Below are 6,660 nucleotides of genomic sequence, written 5' to 3'. Positions count from 1 at the left end.
GGGATTGTATAGACCTCCAAACGCAGACAAAATCAAAATAAGGCCACGCACTTCCATCACCAGTGCACTAACAACCAGTCTTTGAAGCTCCTGGTCAGAGGGTCTGTACGACACCCTTGGATCCCCACTTACTTGTCCATTTGGCCACCGCCTCGCAGTATTTCCAACATGCTTGGGCAATGGATTACACATGATGTTGGGTCTCGAATTAGTTAGACCAGCTATTCCATCCCATTACTATCCTACCTCTACCCTTTCGATCCCGTCCCTTTCGGGACCCTCTCACGACAGTTACTTTGCGCAGAAGTGGCCCACCTCCCTGAACTTTGGCGCGTGGACCTGTGCAGCACACATCAAGGGATTTGTTCTTACTCCTTATTGCTACGCAGCGAAACGGGGGATGGGGCTTATCTAGCACCTACGCCGAGCGAACAATTTGTGAGGACACAAGATTTCAAGCATGGTCCGTTGGGCCAATAACTAACTGCCTGGATCAAGGGGACTGGTTCTACCGCCCTCGACCACAGCTGCTTATTTCTATCTATCAATCATCCCTACGCTCCATACGCTTCTACGATTCACATCGGTCAGATCATTCCAATACAGACTTCTCCTTTCGGCTCTCCACAGTCCAAGAGTTTTTTCAAGACCTAGCCGTGGTCGTGGGCTCATCTCCGCAAACACGTGGTCACACTTTTCCTACCTGCGATTGCCTATCAGGGGCGACTCCTTGTGCGAGACATTTCAGCCGCGCCTCACATCTCCGTGTTTAAGCCTTAGGCCTCCAAATAACATTCAAAAATTGCCCTCGTACTACGCAACAGTGATTTCATTGGAGGTCATATCGACTCAACTAGAGCAAGGCTCACTCCATACAACAGATCCTCGCTATCACGCGGCTCTTACACACTTTTATCCGTCCCAGACCAAGCTAAGAACCTCTACAGTCCGTTGGTCAACATGGCAGCTACACCTTGTGGTTTCAATCTCCAGGCTACACATGAGATGCCTCCAGGTCTGGCTCACTCCAGTTTCAAACCAGCAGATACTTAGGGATGTGCATAACTCCTCCCTCACGTTATAACTTCCCTACAATGGTGGACCAAGTCAAGAAAACTCTGAACAGGGGTTCCTCCAACACGATCCCAACGCTCATGCTCACACGTGCTTCCTGACGGTTGGAGATATTCTAGAGGGCCACAGGGCACAAGGCCGTTGTGTCTGTATCGAGCCCATCTAACATAATCTCTTAGAGCTAGAGCGTGAGGAGAGCATGTCTCACTTTCTTCCCCGTATAAACTTTGATGATCTACTGGTTCTCAATAGAATCAGATGAATATAACTGGTGCTGGATATTAACGACAAAACTTGCGCCGAATTGGTATGTACCCTTATCTCACCACAAGGATCACTTTCTCTGCGATAATAAGAGAGCCCATTAAGGTGTTCAAGGTCTCGAGAGCTTTGGTGTTCGTATTCAGTTGTCGGTAGGTATGAGAGATCATCGCTTGACTAAATCGCTACGTTCAGAGCGCTGTCCACCTGTGATCTCTTCCGACGCACTCGGGCAGGGACTATCATCGAACGAAGTAGATACAGCACTGAGGATCCTTTTCACCTCGCTCTCCAGACATCAAAGTCAGTCTCTCTTCTTCATGGGGCGCTATGCCTTGTAGATATCTTTGCTTCTCGACTTGATACGTATATGCCCTCTGTTTTTCTCAGGGCGGTGCTCGGAACTGTTCTTCTTGAGGGACGCCTAACTTCCTGGCACGAGTGTTCACTGTTATCAGCTCTTCCGACCCTGATATTTCCCTTTAACAACTCGGCCTCTCCTTCGGAGATGGGCGACAAGGCGTCTCTGATGTGTCTGTTCTTAGTGGCCGCGCTGCTCTGCAGCTCTTAGGCTTACATGTTACGTCGGTTACACAGGCATACTTCTCTTCATGTCCTTCGTCTGGCTCTCCCCAAAGACAACTTCTTCAGATACGATTCAGATGGCGAGTCCTTTCCCAGCTCACGCTCCATTCACCACTGTGGCTCCTTCAGGGTTCCAACCCTATGAACTCGCCTGTTTCCGAACCTGCAAATGTTCTTGCACGAGAGGATTCATCGTAAACCTCTTGAAGTGGAGACGTTTCGATATGGTGCTCGCATACATTTTAGCACCCAATATGTGTCGCCCTACTTAGAACTCTTGGAACTAAAAGCAGATGGACTTCTCTCGAATCATGTCCAATCGTTGGAAAAAGTGCACTGGCGCGCTTACACCTTCAATGACCTATTGGATGTGGTACTCACTTCTTTACGCATCCCACGTAAACGCTTGTCTCGTGGCTGCAAATCTCTACCTGAATATCTAACAGTGGCTCTGGATCTTACCACCTTGTACATTCATGCCGTCATGAAACCTCCATTTGAGCCGCTGCTACCTCCTCTCACTCATTATGTACATGGAAGGTGGCTTTCTAATTGCCATAACTCAGCGAGGAGAGTTGGTAAATGACTGCCCTCAGGCCAACCCTCACGGCTACAACAATCTTTTCCAAAGATAAGAGGTTCCCTTTGGAGACCACTCCTAAATTTCTCTAGGTGTGTCAACTTCCACCTCACCAACCCTAAATAACTTACCTACCTTCTAATCCAAACGTCACAAAACTCCCGAGGACCAACGCTGCATACTCTCGAAGTGAGGGGCATTACCTGTCATTTAGATTGGATAACATTTTGCAGGTTCTCCATCAGTATGTAGTCGTCTCTTCTGAGAATCAAACGGGCTGCCGCTATCCTTGCTTAAAGCAGGCGTCTATCTCGCAAGGTGCGATCCTACTGATCCGTTGCATCGATCTCTTGTTATCATGCGAGGAATCTCAAACGGTCGCTTCGCCCATGCAGACCCTAAGGAGTACCAAGGACTCGCTGATGCTAGTCAAGATCACTTGATCGAACGTTGTTTGTAAACTATCGGGCGATTGCCTTAGTAGCTCTCCATCACTGTCTGCTTCTCTTCGCCTTTTTACCATATCGTTCCCCATTCCTGATTCATTGGTTTTTTTGAGCTCGGCTACATGATCATACTAGAACACTGTCTTTGCAAAAACAATGCTCTTCACGCAAAGAATACCACCGCAGACACCAAATAGGTAGGCCCATACAGTCCTATCTTCAGTACGTCCCTGGCCGCATCTCCAAAGTCCTACCAACCCTTTAGTTGCGTATTGCTAACATTCACCTAGAGTGGAGCACCCCAGGGACAGCACCTCGAAGAAGAAGAGGAAAGTTACCTCCCTTGCAGTAACTGATGGTTTTCTTCGAGATGTCATAGTAAGATAGGGTAAGGTAACAGGTTAAGTTTCTTTTTACTGGAAAGGTAACCAAAACACGCGACCAGAGGACCAATCAGAGAGAGAACTGGCATTGTTCTTTTAAAGTCGGGGCGGGAATCTTGTTATACCCAGGGTTTCTTTTTTTGTTTCTCGGCTGTGAGTAAACAAGGTTTCCTCCATAACTCCTTCTTATTTCCATTGTATACCAAAGTCTGTGAGTACCAAAGGAACCCCAAAGCAATTGGCTATTGAGGGCTCTTGGGCTTGTACGAATAATGTGGATGGCTGTGTCTTTGTTGTTTTCTCGGCTGTGAGTTAACAGCTTCCTCCTTAACTGCATCTTATCTCCAAGTTGTCTCCTACACATGGATCTGTGCGTACAAGAGAACCCAGCAATCGGCTATTGAGGAGACTTTTGGGTTGTATTTACATGTATAGTGGATTGGCTTGGATGGGTTTAATCGGGCTATTTTTTTTTACATCAGACTGTTTCTTCATATTTTCTTATAAGCAAGACCTGTATGAGTTTCTTAATGCAAAGATTATTTTTTATATTTCTTTCTTTTTTATTATAAACTTTCTTTTAAACGTGTGGAAAGTTTCTTTTCCTTAGTAAGGCAGAAGGGGGAGGGAAAGTCCACTCTCTGTTCTCGCTGCTTGACCTAATCTGCTCCCAGGGCCGGAAAGGCTATAGGACAAAGGGAGGGGAATTTTCTTGTGTGAGTTGACTGGCTAAATACTAGCCTCGGGGAGCTAGATTGCTTCTCCGGTTGTATTTCAGGAGTTGAAGCCTGTAGCATTGCACCGGCTAACCAGAAGGGGAGGGAAGCTGGAGAGTTAGGGAGAAAGAGACCAGGGCTTGGGTCTTTTGGGGGTTCCCCAAAGGAAGGGTTGGGGACACCAGGGAAAAGCGGGAGGATCCGGCCCTTTAATTTGGACCTGGCTGCAGCAAACATATCCAAGTAGGGTAGTTGGGCCTCGGGGGAGTTTAGGTAAGCCCCCAGCTTTTGGACGCGCAAAAGGTCCAGGTTTGGACAGGACCATGTCATTGTGACATCGCTAAAGTTCAGGTCTGGGACCGTGGGGGCTATTACCGTCAGGATATTGCCTACACCATTCAATCCTAGAGTGGAGGCACCCACAGGTACAGCACTCGAAGACGAAGAGAAAGTTACTATCACTTGCAGTAGTAACTGAAGGTTTTCGAATTGTATGTTCCTGTGGGTTGCTCCAGGCTCACCCGCCCTCCTCCCCTTTACTGTTGGAGTTCTAGCTATGAATTGCTCCACGAGTAGGAAGACTGAAGGTGGGTGTGGGTGCGCACGCGAGTCAGGAAAGATTCCAACAATAGACGTGGAGATACCATCTGGTGGCAGTGCGCCCCCCATGGCCATGCTCTCGGGAAATATACTCACGATTGACAGCCTGCCGAGACGCACCGTCACCATAGCGAGCTCGGAGGCACCAACAGGGACCTACACAATCCACGACGACGCTCAGCTTCCCTTGCAAAGGTCGAAGAGTAACTTTCTACCTCTCCCTCACCTCAGACTTGAACAGCTCATCCTGTCATAACTTGACTGATTGGTTCTCCGGTCAGGTGACAGCCAGGCCTACTGAACTTGTTAACCCTTTATAGTCAAAGAGATATAAAGTACTTCTGTGCCATTAACTTTTCTTATCTGTTTATGATAGCGTCTCATCTAGATGCGATATATCGATCCCCAAATGCGCTTATATCGATTCTGGAACTCCACCAACCCAAATGGAGTTGCAGAATCGACATGGGGAGCAGCGGACATTGATCCCGTGCAGTGAGAACGGTGAGTAATTCGATCTTAGATACTTCGACTTCAGCTATGTTATTCACGTAGCTGAAGTTGCGTATCTAAGATCGATTTTCCCCCGTAGTGTAGACCAGCCCAAAGATTCAGCAGTCTATTCAAGATCTTCCATTTGAAAGGACTTCACTCTTTTCAGAGCAAACAGATGCCAAACTCCACAGCCTGTAGGACTCCAGAGCCACCAGTCCCGGGTGCTCTGCTGCCATTCTGGAGTCCTGGACGTTGGCCCTGCTCAGCCCACTGCCAGCCCTGGGTCCTGGCCACCAGTCCCAGGGGCTCTGCTGCCAGCTTGAGGTCCTACTGACAGCCCCCTGCCAACCAGAGTACATCCGCCTGCCCCTCTCAGCCCGCTGCCAGTCCCAGACTCTGGTCCCGGGGACTCTGCTGTCACCCTGGGGTCCTGGCCACTGGTCTGGGGCTCTGCTCCTGGCCTCACCCTGGGGCTCTGCAGCTGCCCACAACTGTGGATCACTGGCCGCAGCCTGGGGCAGTGAGGGGTGCAGACAGGGACAAGAGGGGCCACAGCTCAGCACCCTACCTTAAAAATTGTTCCAGTGCCACTGTACTGGGATATTTTTAAGCCTCGATTTGCTGCTTACATCACTATCATGTCGCGTGGAACAGCACGCTGTGTTTGACATCTATGCTGTCTGTCATGATTTTTTTTTCCACTGTAAGTTGAGGGGTACTGTAGCCAGATGGTCCCTTGCTCCTGCCCTGAAGGGCTTAAAACAGCCCAGGAGAGGGCTAGGGCTGGTGCAAGAAGCCTGGGCTGACTGGGGAAAGTAGACTCAGCTGTGTGTGAGCCAGAAGTCCAAACACTCTCCCTCTGCCTGTAGAAGGGCCTGGCTGCAGGGAGTTGGACACAGGGTACCTGAGTGAAGCAGGGCTGGGGAAAGGCAGAGGAGCTGGGGAGCTCCAGCCTGGAAAGCCCCAGGCTGGGCCTAGCAGAAGGCCAAGAGGTATTGGGGGTTGCAGAGGGCAGCCCAGGCGTAGGCCAAGGCAGCAGGTCCAAACCCAACCTTGCCAGTTATGAGTGGCTGATACTGCAGTCTGCCCCAGGGCATGGGGCTAGACAGTGACTGGCAGCAGCCATCTACTGAGGCGAGGTGGGGATAGTGGATGGGGTTTCCTTGGGGAGAGGGAGACCCTGAGAGAAAAGGGTTACTGCTCAGGGCAGCACCCCAGGTAAAAAGGGCACTGGATCCAGGGAGGGACATGGGGGCCAGAGGACAGGCGAATCACTGGCCTACAGAGGGTGCTCCAGAGCTGGAAAAGCTAATTCCTGGAACAGACCAGCAGGAGGCACCGCAGGAGTGAGTCTGCACGTCTACAGGTACATTTGACAAAGTGGCAGCTCCTAAGAAAGCAAAGTTAGATGTCCATTCATTTCAGCCTTCCTGGACGGATACATTTGGATTTATTCATAGATTCATAGACTCTAGGACTGGAAGGGACCTCAAGAGGTCATCGAGTCCAGTCCCCTGCCC

Source organism: Chelonoidis abingdonii, chromosome 12 (assembly GCF_003597395.2).
Source record: "Chelonoidis abingdonii isolate Lonesome George chromosome 12, CheloAbing_2.0, whole genome shotgun sequence".
In the NCBI taxonomy this organism is placed as follows: Eukaryota; Metazoa; Chordata; order Testudines; family Testudinidae; genus Chelonoidis; species Chelonoidis abingdonii.
The sequence above is the reverse complement of the archived record's forward strand: the minus strand, read 5'-3'. Positions refer to the sequence as shown.